Here is a 14,739-nt window from a genome sequence, read left to right on the forward strand (position 1 = left end):
GTCATTAGAAGTAGTTTTCGAATTCCCCTCATGCTGGAGGAGGAATCTCGATCAGTTAGAATAAGAAATCTATATATAGTTGAAACAACAATGTAATCAGGGTTGGAAAATTTTATGATACAGCTTGTATTTGGCTTATGTAAAGACTCATTTTCAGTAATATAATTTTGACTTTACTTCTCAGTATTCATGAAGGATTTCTTATGTTCAGAATATGTGATCTTGTCCTTTCCATAATTTTTACAGTGGTATAGATGTATAATCACTCAGAATTCACTGAATGTGCTCTGATTTCCTGTATGCATTTATAAACTGTGGTCCTATATGAGTTATGTTCTGAATGTCTAAATGCTGAGTGCCCTGACTTCTATGTAAGGTTGAGTTCACTGTTATATTGAGGTGTTGTTGACCCCATAAGCCCAATGGATAGTTGTTTAATGTATTTCCAGCATTCATATTTTTCACAGTTGTTCTATAAGAGTTAGCCATCTTATCTTTAATCAAAATCATTAATCCTTTAAGAGAGAGCCCTCTCAGGTTGAGGAGGCTAAGCCTCAGCCTAAAGTAGGTCTGAAATAGTTACTTAGAGTCAACCTGACCAGCAGCCTATCAGGATCTGATTTTGAGATAACAGGTAGCACCACACTACACTTCATGCAACACCCCACTGTACTTCAGGCAACACCACACTGCACTTCAGGCATCACCCCATTGTACATCGGGCAACACCACACTTGACTACAGGAAACACCCCACTGGAATGCAAGAAACACCACACTACCAGACCACCCACTAATTCCTCCATCATTTGGAACTAGTTTAACTAACTTTAACTTAGTTAGACTGAATTACTTAATTACAACTCAAAATAAACTCAACTAGTGCACCTAATTGTAGGAGACACTCTACATGACTCTAGTTAGACCCTCAACTCTAATTAACTAAGCCAATTAAGTCAAATTAACTTAGATAAATATTACAAGTTGTCATGAGATGTGGAATTACAATTTCATTCCCAATTTAATTAAGGGACAAAATTAAATTAGGATTTTCTTGTTTCATTTTCAACACTCCAAGGTTGGTCCTCAACCCAATTATTTAATTTATTCAACTAGCCGCACGCCGAGTAGAGGCATTCCACAATGATTTAACTGTCGAGCGTGAACAAAAACAATAATAGATTATCGCACTAACAACAGAACGTGATCAGTTGCGCCAAGAAAAGCAACATCTTCAAGGGTAGCTAGAGAAGATCACCGAAAATTTGAGGTATTGTGGCCTTCAGTCTCTAAAGTTGGGCACAATGCCCCATAGGAATTCTTAGCTTTCAAACTGATTGAATGTTGCGACCACATCTAGACACCATGTCACGATTTAATTTCGGCCAACCACGAGCTCAAGCAGACCCTCACTTCCACAAGAAGTGCATTTCCAGACCCTGCCATGACATATGCAACTGAAATAGAACAGAAAATAGCCAATGCAGCCGCCATAAAAGAATCCATTGTCAAAGCTATGGAAGATGGCCACACTCTCTTGGAATAGGTTCATGACTGGTCGAGATGCCTTGCGAAGAAGAACCAACTAGTATACCCCCTCTATAGGCAGATCAACCAACTATTCAATGAGGTTAGGAACACCAAAGACAAGAACTAGCAGAAGAAGATCTGGGAAGAGGTAACACTCTGGAGGCTTAAATTCAACAAATTGAAGACGAGTTGGCGAAAACAGAGAAAATACTTCAGGAACTCTGGCTGCCAGTGCAAACACATTTAGAGACACTGCAACAATTCAATGATGACATCGATGCATAGTGGAATTCTTTGTTGATGGCACGACTAACCTATCCGATGTGCGATACTACAATTGAGTTCCTCGTCCAAGCAACTACAGTCACAAGTGTATGGCAGGAAGCACTTAATGAGTACACCCAATTCCAATAGTTGACCATCGCCTTTGTCCCTTAGTTTGGGCCTTCATTTGAAGAAATCAACTAGAGGGAAGCAATGCAGGAAGCACCAGTCAAAGCACTAGCAGAAGTGTTAGCAGCACCAATGACCTCAGGGGAAGATTGACTCGGGGATGAGTCAATGGACTGTGGCCAAGGCCTGTTGGGGACTTCGTTTTTGAGGAATTAAGAAGTTTTGGTGATGATCCAAAAGGATGATGACAAGTGGCAAAGATGGTCGTTGGAAAGTTGTGGGAGTAATAGTTAGGAAAAAGGAAGGAACTCATGGAAGACTAGCAGTTGTGGAGGAATGACGGGAAGGAGCAGCCACAACTGAGTGGGAAAATAACAAGGACAACTGAGGAATAGAAACAATCGAGCAAAGGAAGAAGGTGGAGAGCCCAAGAAAAAAGTGGTAGTCCAGGTTGGCGTGTAGAGATAAGGAAGGATGAGTGAAAAGGCAGAGAAGAGAGAACATTGGAGGGTTGTTGCAGAGCTAGAAGAGTCGCTCTATAACTGTTATTTCATATGATTTTGTATTGATCTATCTTGATTTTCTGTATGTTGGAAAAGAGGCCCCTGAGCCTGATGTAATGATATTTCTACAAAGACTAATGATGAGGAATTATATTGGAACAATTGTGTATTAGTTGAATGTTAATATGGTTCTTTAATTTATTTTTTTATGTATGCATGTATTTAAGTAGCCTCTCCCTTATAAGCATGTATGACTTGTTGCGATTAGACTTCTGTGTGGAATGATTCAATGTTATTTGACTCTTGGTTCTATGATATGATTCCTCCCAATACTAGATTTTGATCCCCATCTAACTAAGGTCATGGCACGCTTCGGGTAAGACTCCTTACCCATTTTGGGTAAGGTGAAATTGTCGGCATTGTGCTAGACTACAACAGAGCTTTGTTGGCACCTGTGCCCGAATGCAAGCTCTCAACCTTGTTGATATTTTTGCGCTAACAATTTTAATGCCATAATACTCATATTAATGAAGGGAAAAGCTCATTCGCCTTCAAGTTTAAGAAGTCCATGATGGGAGCATTGTGAATAATTCTTCTCTCACATCCATGAATGGAAAATGTATTTTCCTTTAAGATTATGATTGTGAGCAAGGAGGAAGAGTTGTTTTTCTACTGATTTGCAAAGGAATAGCTATAGTTATACACATCATGATCTTTGTACTTGTGGTTAGTTGGTAAATTGAAACTTTAGCTCACCACTATAACCAAGGTTAAAGCTTGCATATAATATAAGTTATTAATCACCTCTCAACTCATGATGATATTGACATCTTCACCATCTAAGTTAGGGACCACAACATTAGTAACCCTAAGCCATCACTTGTGAACCCATGAAGGTCCGAATGTTTTTGGTTGTTGAGCACACTAATAGTGACAATGATCTTAAAGACCTTATCTAGAACACAAATGTAATCATTGCCAAATGAGTGAATGTATTAATTCTCATTGCAACCATACAAAACATAAAGTAACAAGAGTGATATTTGTGGTCGTAGTGTTGTGGTGACAAAGGAATTAAAGGTGAATCAATTATTTTCTACATGGTTATGAAATTGGTTATACCAATTGTGGCGTGAAAAAAGATCAATAAATGGAAGTATTTAAATTTTGAAATTAATGTTCATGCATCTAGATATCATGAGTATTGGTTGATGATTACCATTTTTTTTGCAAATCTTTGTAAGTAAATCAACACAAAGGTTAGATTATGCTTCATTATACATGTAACAATGGTTTTCATTGTTATATATTTGCGTTAACATGTTGATCCTAGGTTTAAGGAAGGCCTTTCTATGTAGGAATTACATCAAAGCATGGTGTCTATTCCAAACAAGTTAAGAATAAGGAAGGGCATGCAAAGGAAGGCTATACAAATGTTTTTCTTTAGAAGTAATAAGAGTGGAAACCAAAAAAGTTATGTTGCACAAATTAAATAAAGGAAAATAGCTTATAATCTTACAACTAGCTATAATGCAAGTAACAAATTTGATGAAGAAGAAATGCCTTGATCCACAAGATTGAACTAGAATGCAAGTGAGTTTGACTTCTAGCTAAATTCATAAATTATTTATTGTCTTGTTGCCACAAGCATAAAAATAATTTAGTTGGAGTTGTCATTTAAAAATCAGAGAAGAATATGAGTAATATTGAAAATTCAATTTACATCTATACTCATCATTTGTTGGAGGATAATAAATTTTTTTTGTAAGGCTATAAAGCTCGATGGGATAGAAACTACAAGATGAGAAGTTTAGAGCTAAAAGGCCAAGAGTTAAGAAACTTTATGGCTAAGAGTCATTTGCAAAATTGCTAAATAGAAGCATTGCAGTGAGGTAGAGGGCTCTCCTTTTAGCATCATACACTAAATTCACATGTTAATAAGAGATGATGTTAGGGTTCTCTTTTTTCATCCTATGATAATTTTATATGTTAATAAGAGATGATATTAGCTTGTTCTTTATAGTCTTTCTTGCATGTTTGTAACTAGTGAAAAATTATTTTCACCATTCACAATCTTCTTGGAGCTAGTGGGGCTAGTTGTTGCAATATATAAAATGTTATTTTATGTGCTTGTAATGTCTAACCTCATTCATCTTATGTAGTATTGCCAACAAATTGGTGTGCAACTAATATTTCTCTCTGAATTATAGGCTTAGTGCATGCTATTATTAACGAATTAACCATATTTATAAACATTGCTAGAGTAAACAATCACTTGATGTACATTGTTAACTTTTAATCACATATAAAAACATTGATTGGAATATTGAAAGTTTTATTAACAATTTCCTTTCAATAATTATGATTTTATATCCAATGGGAAGTGTTTTATCCTATTGTTCACATACTGCATTGCACATGGTGTTCTTTATTATTATGTTTTGACTAATGTTGTACAATTATAGAGTATATATCACTAATCAATATTCTCATCCATGATCCTACAAAAGACAAAGTGGCTAAATTTGTTCGGGGACTAGGTAGAGCATATGATAACCTTGTTGAGGCCTACGTACTCACTTTAGTTAGGATTTTTTTTAGTCAAGAGAGAAAAGATCCAATCCATTCTTGTTCTAGGAGACATGTTGTTGCTAATCAAAGAATACATGAAATTTCCATCACAATTGATAAACATATTATCTCCTTGATTCAAAGAAAAAAATGAACACGTGTCAACTCTAGATAAGCTACATAAAAGGATCCTTTGAATTTAGGGATGTTTGGTGGGGAGGATTTATGAAAGGATGATTAATTAGTAACATTCTAACATCACCAACTATGAATGGTTATGTCTCCATTCATTCATATTAAAAATTCTCTTAGTTGGGCATACCTTCAGTCTTCTAAGATGCCTATTAAGGTTCATAACCTTTATGCTAGGTCATCATCAAGCATCTCTAGCCAGGAGCCCCACAACTCTTGCCAGTCTTCCATAGTTCACACTTTCTCAATAACATAAATAGTTGGTTGAGCTTGCTTGTGCATCCTCTCCCCAAAGTTATGGTAAGCCAAATGGCACCTCTCCCTCACCCATATGATGAGTTTCATGTTTAAATGGTTTCCCCTAAATTGGGTGTTGTATATATTAGTCCAATTATTCGGTTAGGGTTGTAGCTAGCCCTTTTCCTAGGCACTTCACCTCTCCCTCACCAATATGATGAGTTACATGTTCAAATTCTTTCCCCTCAATTGAGTCTTGTATATATTAGTCCAATTATTGGGTTAAGGTTGTAGCTAGCCCTTTGGCTAGGCACTTTATCTCTCCCTCACCCATATGATGAGTTTTGAGTTCAAATGCTTTCCCCTCAACTAGGTGTTGTATATCTTAGTCCAATAATTGGGTTAAGTTGTATCTAGCCCTTTGCCTAAGCACTTGGCCTATCTCTCACCCATATGATGAGTTTCATGTTCAAATTCTTTCCCCTCAACTTGGTGTTGTATATATTAGTCCAATTATTGGGTTAAGGTTGTAGCTAGCCCTTTGCCTATGCACTTGATCAAAAGTGGGGTTGTGTGGTCATCTCAAATTCATTAACCATGGTGAAAAACATCAACTCAAACCTAAGCCCTAATAAGCACATCACTCTAAATAATAGCTAGCCACATTATGTGAATAAGGGAGGGGTATGGGTCATCCATTCTCCTTGCTTACTCCGAGTGGCTCTACACATGGTTTTTAAAGGCAATGAAGGCAACTCACAAAATCTATTTGGGATTACGAATGTTTTTTGCTACATATGGATTTGTCTAGAATTGGTGGGTGTTTAGGCATGGTGGTGTATTATTGTAGGGAATATAAGAAGTGATCATTTGTTAGTTCATGGGTCATCTTTCCTTGAACCAAGTTTGTGGTTCCTAGTTAAAGTAATACCCATATGGAGGGTTCGAGTAAATCATCTATTTAAGTTCGCTTTGTACATTCAACTCCCTTTCATTTCTTTAAGTGGGTTGAATGATTTTGTTACATCACATATATGCAACCCTGTTAATGAAATTATTTTGGTCTCAGGTGAAAGGCACTCTAGTTTCAATTTGAGTACTACTTGGTTTTAGTTTGCATCTAGTCACTCCCCTAGTTTTTTCTATCTTGAGTCATATTCATCACATAGAGTAGAGATGGATAAATTGGATGCCAATGAGATTTGTTAGGTCTTGCGTAGAAAGGAAGAGACAAACCAATCAAACAATGTAGCCTTGACTCTTAAAATAATAAAAATGGGGCAAGGCAATGTAGGTCACAATGTAAATGTAATGGGCTTCTTACATTCCCAAAATCAACCAAGAAGTGAATTGAAACCATCTTTCTACTATGTTTTTAATTTAGCAAATGGATACTCTATCTTTAGCTTTAAGGCATTTTTAGCATGCAAAAACAAGGAACTGATGAAGATTAAAGAAGGGAACCATTCTCACTATGAAAACTAAGATACTAAAAAAAAGGCTAATCACTAAAATATTTTATGTATTTTGATTATTTTTCTATAACAAATTATCTACGAAAAGAAATTAGAATAATAAAAAAATATGAAGGAATATCAAGTAAAGAATTTTATTTTTCTAATAAAGCAATCTATTTAATACAACTACATAAACTCACCTCTCACCTCAACGATTTAAGGAAACACTTTAATATCTTACATTTTCTATTTTGGTTAACCTAAATTAAATTAAATTTTATCACCGTATTACAACATAACAACTAAGAATCTTCCAACTCCGTCAGATAGATAAATATATATATATATATATATGATTCAAATGGCTTCTAGGTAAGTTTGTTTTTCATCCACCAATAGACCAAACACTAATAGCAACTGAAAAACCAAAGAACCAAATTCAAATTTTATATTACTACCCTTATATATTTTAAATTTATAATTTGTTTCCTTCTTTTTTCCACCAGCGCCATACTATCTATTTTACTTTTATAATGTGTTGCCTACTTTTTGGACAAGGCGATTATTTTTTGAGAAAAGAAATATATAATCTCGCTTAGGATAACAATTGGGATGAGAAATGGAATAAATTTCAAAAAACCAAACCGATTTTAATTTCAAATTCTAAAAGCGAATACTCGTATGTAATTTGTTGAACCTATCTTATTTCGTATGGAATGCTCGGCAATGATATATTTTTTTGTTAAAAGCTATATCTTATACACGTCATTGCGTACCAAAACTATTAGCTCTCTCTTTTATAATTCCGTTTTGTTTGGGGAAAATGTGTTAAGTTACTCTACTGCCACATAAATCGTGCAACCGTCCAAGATGAGGAGTTGATCTCATGACACTCCATCTCACATGGAGAGAAAAAATTCCACTCACTTTGCCCTGGTTACCTTTTAACTCAACTAATGGGTCATTTTAATTTATTCTGATTTTAGATTTAAATTACATAAAATTTAAAATATAATTATATGTTACATTTATTTTAAATTAATTTTTTTATTTAATTATAATTTGAGTTTATATGAAAATTTAAATAAAATCAACTCTTTAGCGTTTGTTATTATAATCTAAATCTATACTCAAATCTATCTTAATTATAAAAACACAGAGTCACAAATTTGAACTATGAAATCGGCACAATTGTATTGCCTCAAATATTTTTCATAAAACTAAATCATTCACTAAAATTCTTAACGTTATATCAATAACAAAATATATGTTCAATACTTCTTTCTGTTATATTATTTGGTAATCAAATTTAAGCTATAGGTTCAATAATTTTTCCTGTTATATTATTTGGTCAAAATATTTAAGCTCACTTGTGATTCAGATTTTAACCTGGATCTCTGCAGAGGATCAGAAATGTTGTCCCTCTTTTTTTTTGAGTTAGTTATTTAGCTTCGTTTTCTCTGCTTCCTAAACTTTTACTCGACTCTAATGGCCGGTTTGGATTTCAGATTTCATTTACCTCCAGCGTTCATTCTCAAATAGCAACATTGTTTCCTTGATGTAGAGATCTGTGGCCCTCTATTTTGACAACCCGTAGACTCGTTCTCCACTGGTAACCTGAACTTATTGTTTGGTGCCTACAAAATTTACAATATTTTGCGGATTTGTGTGCAACCATATTTCACACCCGTATTGGAAGAACATTGGGTTATTTTTGAGTCAATTTCCTCTTCCTTATTCAGGGCATAGCTCATTTACATGTAGATCTAAAAAGATTTAGAAAAAGAAAGAATAACACCGATGTTTTGGAAAACAATACCATCATCTTATTATGAGGGAGAGATGAGCATTTTATAAACAATGTAAACATTCTCCTTATACATTTTTAATTAAAAAATATATGAGATAAAAATCAATTATATTATTAGATAAAAGAACTATAGAGATGTTTCCATCTTTACTAGTTTTTTTTATGTTTCCTTATTTTGAGTTTTAGATGTTGCTGAGAAAGTAGTGTGCTTTTTCCTTTTTGTCCAGATGTTTCTGATTGGTGAGCCTTTCTTGGTTGCCCAATTCCTCCCTATTTAGAGTGGGAAGCATCCCAACTTCCTCCACTAAAGGAGGGAAATTGTGCTTCAATGGTTCTATTGTCAGTCATTGGGTATGCACTGGTGTGTGTCCCTTCCAACCAACAAGATATGATAAGTCAGGAGCCACATTGGCGCCCCTAATCGGTGCCATTTTGCTCAATGAGAGTTGCCCCTATGAAACAACAGAACTTATTGCATGCTTTCCCATCAGAACCAGTGAGTGGTGACATATTGAGATTATTCCTGCATAGAAAGTAGCATGAATTTGAGAACAAGAAAAAGGTTGTATGTCTAACACGAAATCTTCCACAACAGGGCCCTTCAAATTTTTGAGAATAGGGCCCTTCATTTACTTCCATTCTTCAGTTGTTTTCCTGCTGTTGAATACAGTATCCACACTCTACCCAAAAGTTGTTGACAATGAATTTGCCCCAACTTGTGTGGCACTCTTTCGACTAGAATTTGAACTTGAGCTTTCATCCATTGCTACCATTGATGGCTTTCTTTGAACCCCGTTATTACCACCATTTTATGTTGCATATCTCTTTACAACCTGCATATTTTTGTGTCTAGTCTGACCTTTGACAACAACATGTTTCTTTGATGAATCATGTCCAAGAGATGGTTTTCCAGCAAGGCAAAAGGATGGGGTGGTGGATAAGGAAGCACTTTGAATAAGATTGATTGGGTATTCAATAGAGCATTGGGGATGCAACACCGTGGGTTTGGTGAAGATATTTGCAAATTCTGGTTGTAGTGGAGCCATGGCAGGGGGTATTGGGTTGGTGTTGTTTTTTGGCTTGACAAAGCGAACCAAACACAAAGGAATGTATTGGTTTTTATTGACTTTCTTAATGGCAACTTTGCCAGTAAGAGGATGGATTGATGTGAGGGCCAAGGATGCAAGCACATAGGTGTGGCCCTCATGTTGCAAGTGGTATTTGTGATCTTTAGCATGATAAAAAAGCATCTTGGGCTTGTTGGGATGGAATGCCTAGTAACAAAACGACACAATCAAGAGGAGAAACATCATATAGCACAGTATCTTGAAAAGGACCAATAGAAAAGGTGACAACACAACGTTGGGAGATAGTAAGACGAGGGCCTTCCTTTTGGACCCAACCTAGCTGATATGGGTTGGGGTGTGGAGTGGTGGGAAGGCTAAGGCGGTGAACCAAGTCTTATGCCACAAGATTCTTTTGACTCCCATTGTCGAGGATAAGAGTCACCAACTCATGTTTGATTTGACAATTATGGGTAAATAGAGGTGCAACAGAGGTTCCAGCTTCATTAGCAGTCATGAGGATGAGAGAGGGGTCTACTTCGGTAGGATTGTTAAGAGAAACAACTGCAAGTGAGGTAGAGGAATTTGGTTGCTCTACCTCTGTAAAAAGAGTCTTGTTGGGGTGCATATTTTGAAGTACACGATAGTCTGCTGAAGCATGTGAGTTGGTCTTATGAAATGTACACCAACGGGATGAGTCAAGGGCCACATTAGATGGACTAGTAGGAGATGGACCATTTTTGGTTTGAGGAGATTGGGTTTGAGGAGCCACTTTATGTTCTACAGCCAAGGCCCGAATAAATGCCTTGTCCAAGGAAGTACTATCAAACAACTCAACTTCTTAACGAAAAAATATTAGTAGACCATAATTAAATTTAATAATTAATACCTCTTCTGGATCAGAGATATGGAGTTGAATGCGCAATTTGCAGAAGACATCAATGTATGCTTGCACTGATTGATTCGGTAGTTGTCAGAGTTGCAACCATTTGGAAAGGAGATTCTAGAGATATCCCGGGGGGTAAAAATGTGCTCTTAAGGCTTGGCAGAAGTCATCCCAAGATGTGATATGTGTGGATCTGGTCTCAGCTTGGTCTCCGAGCTCAACAACCAAGGATATATTCTCGAGTTGAGTATCCCACTAGGTTTTCGCTAGGCCTTCCAAATGTATACTGGTGATTTTAAGCTTCATGTCCTATTCCATCGTGGTACATGTTTTTAAATAGGTAGAGAGACTATGGAGACAAGAATCGATGACTTCACTATTCATTTGGCTTGAAAAATTGGGCAATTGAAGGCGTGTATCCAACTGAATTTGTCTAGGAGGGTGTCTTTGTTGTTGGAACGTAATTAACTCTTGAATAGCCATGGTTAAGTCATGGGCTGGTGAGTCCTTGGTTGAGGGATCTCAACAGGGCAACATGATTTTCATCCACTAAAGGAATTGAAAGGTATGATCTAAAGCGACAAATTGTGATGGGAATCTAAAGAAAGGAGGGTGCTCTAAGAAGGGTGTTGAATTGTTAAGCCACAAAACCAAAAAATTCTTTAAACAAGTGGATGGATTCCAAGATCTTATGTTCTGATACCAATTGATCTACATGCATATCTAAAAAGATTAGGAAAAGGAGAGAATAACACAAATGTTTTGGAAAACAATACCATCATCTTATTATGAGGGAGAGATGAACATTTTATAAACAATGCAAACATTCTCCTTATGCATTTCTAATTACAAAATATATGAGATAAAAATCAATTACATTATTAGATAAAACAACTATAGAGATGTTTCCATCTTTACTAGTTTTTTGATGTTTCCTTCTTTTTGAATTTTAGATGTTGCCAAGAAAGTAGTCTGTTTTTTCCTTGTTGTCCAGATGTTTCTGATTGGTGAGCCTTTCTTGGTTACCCAATAGATATGTTGTTTTGTGATTATTCAAGGCATAGCTCCTCGTCCTCTGGATAGCCATGAGAACTGCATCAAATATGTACCGCAGGTGTTTATTTTTCATAACCAATGAGATTCTTGGAAAGAAAAGGCCCATAGCTCAGCGGTAACCGCGTCCTCTGTTTTTTTAGATCAAAACCTCACAGTCCCTATTTGTTTTAAGCTTCGATGTAGAATGAAAAATCCTTACAGTACATGGTTGGCACTTTCATTTGGGATGATTAAAGCATCCTATGATTACATGAATCCTTTGGGCAATCGTATGTTAGTGTTGCTTACTTGAGTATATGTCAATGGTAGATTGCAAAATATTCTAGATATCAAATGGATACAAATGGTTAATTTTACTTTTATTATTCGCAATATTTTAAAATGAGTCTTTTTCACTTGAATCATTGTACATTTGTTATCATTTGATACTGGTCCATGAAGAGTTAGGGATGTGGTCGTTTTTTTTTCTCTGGGATAGGGATATTTTTGTTTAATTGGATTTTTTTTGGGTTAATTTTGTTAGAAGTTTGATAAAAGTTTTTTTTTGTAATTGTTGAGTTGTATTTTCATGGAGTTAAATCTTTTATACATTTAAAAACACATTTTAAACAATTAAAATTCACAATCCTATCAAAATTTTATATGAATAAATTTAAATTCTTTCGAGGTATTGCATTTACAAATAGTTCATTTGTCATGACTCTCTATTGGAACCCTTATTTTTAACCTATTTTTTAAAGGTATTGTAATATTAGTATTTCACTCATTCAAACGAATGGTTATGTATCATATTTATGCAAATAGTCATGTCTATTTTGGAATAGGGATTCCATAATATTTAGTTAATTATCAATGATTATTAGGTGGATGGTATGGATTTATACAAATCAAAGATGTAGATTTATTTGCAAAGTAGTTATGTCTTTTTTGTTTTTTTAATGAAATTTAATAATTAAAAAAATGTCACATGAACAAGTTTTATATGAAATGGGTTATGGTTTTTTTTGGCTATGTGGTATTGACCCATAGTATGCTAACAAATTCCATTTACATATTAAGAATCTCCATAATTAAGAATAGTTTTTTAAATTAAAATATGATTCTTTTAATTTTAACAACTTTTAAGATATATAATGATGTTAAATCTCAACCTCTTCACCATTCAAGTTAGGGACCACAAAATGAGTACCCCTAAGCCATGGCTAAATGTTTTTCTTGATTATTAAACCCACTACTAGTGACAATGATCCTAAGAACTTTAGATAGAACCCAAATATAATCATTGCCAAATGAATGAGTGAATGTATTGACTCTCTTTGCAACCATGCAATTCATAAAATGACAAGAGTGATATCCTTCGTCGTTGTGTTGTGGTACCAAAGAAATTAAAGGTGAATCACTTAAGATCTACATGGTTATAAAATTGGTTATTCCAATTGTATTGTGTAAAATATCAAAGTAGGGAAGCATTTAAATTTTGAAATTAATGTTCAAGCATCTAGATATCATGAGTGTTGTTTGTTGATTACCATTTGTTTTGCAAATCTTTGTAAGTAAATCAAATGCTTTTCTCAACGAAGAGGTTAGTTTATGCTTCATTTATATATGTAAGAAAGTTTTTTATTGTTATATATTTGTGTTAACTAACTAATCTTGGATTTAAGAAAGGCCTTTTTATGTAGGAATTACACCAAAGCACGGTGTGTATTCCAAACAAGTTAAGAATAAGGGTGAGCATGTTCTTTCCAAACAAGTTAAGAATAAAGGTGAGCATGTAAAAGAACACTATAAAAATATTTTTCTTTACGAGTAACATAAGTGAAACCAAAAAATCTATGTTGAACAATTTAGATGAAGGAAAATAACTTAGAATCTAACAGCTAGCTAAATCCAAGTAAGAAAGGCCTTGATTCACAAGCTTGAACTAGAGTGCAAATGAATTGGATTTCAATCTAAATTCATAAAAAAAAATTCTTGTCTTGTTGCCACAAGAATAAAAATAATTTAGTTGGAGTTGCCATCTAAAAAAGAGAAGAAGATGACTAATATTGAAAATTCAATTGACATCTATACTCATCATTTGTTGGAGGATATGGAAAAAATTATCTAAGACTAGAAAGTTGGATGGGATAGAAACTAGAAAATGAGGAGTTTAGAAGCTAAAAGGTCAAGAGTTAGGAAACTTTATGACTAAGAGTCATTAGCAAAATTGCTAAATAGAAGCATTGTGAATCGTAATCTAACTTCATATGTTAATAAGAGATGATGTTAGGGTTCTCTTTTTTGTATCCTATGCTAACTTCATATGTTAATCATAGATGATGCATGTTTGTGTCTAGTGGCAAATTATTCTCACCATTCACAATCTTCTTAGAGCTTGTGGGGCTGGCATTTGCAATCTATAAAATATTGTATTATGTGCTTGTAATGTTTAAGCTTATTTATAATATATAGTGCTACCAACAAATTGGTGTGAAGTTAATATTTCTCCATGGATTCTAGGCTTGGTGCATGCTATTATTAACTAATTAACCATGTTTATAAACATGGGTATAATAAAAAATCACCTAATACACACTGTTAACTTTTAATCACATATAAAAACATTGATTGGCATATCCAAAGATTAGTTAATGATTTCCTTTCAATACTTATGATTTCATATCCAATGGGAAGTGTTATGTCCTTTTGTTCATGGCTTATGTTGCACATGGTAACCTTTATTATTATGTTTTGACTAATGTTAAAAAATTATATGGTAGATGTCACTAATCAATATTCTTGTCAGTGATCCTAGAGAAGACATAGTGGCCTGATTTTCTTGGGGACTAGGTAAGGCATCTAATAACCTTGTTGAGGCTTACTTGCTTTGGCTAGGATTTTTTTTTAGCCAAGAGTGAAAATATCCAATCCATTCTTGTTCTAGGAGACATTTTGTTGCTAGTCAAAGCATTAAATGGAATTTCTATCACAATTGATAACCATCTTCTCTCCTTGATTCAAAGAATCCATCGAATAGATACATGCTCTAGCTAAGTTGC

Source organism: Pinus tabuliformis, chromosome 8 (genome assembly GCF_031772625.1).
Source record: "Pinus tabuliformis cultivar Carrire ecotype Pingquan chromosome 8, CPIR1, whole genome shotgun sequence".
Lineage (NCBI taxonomy): Eukaryota > Viridiplantae > Streptophyta > Pinopsida > Pinales > Pinaceae > Pinus > Pinus tabuliformis.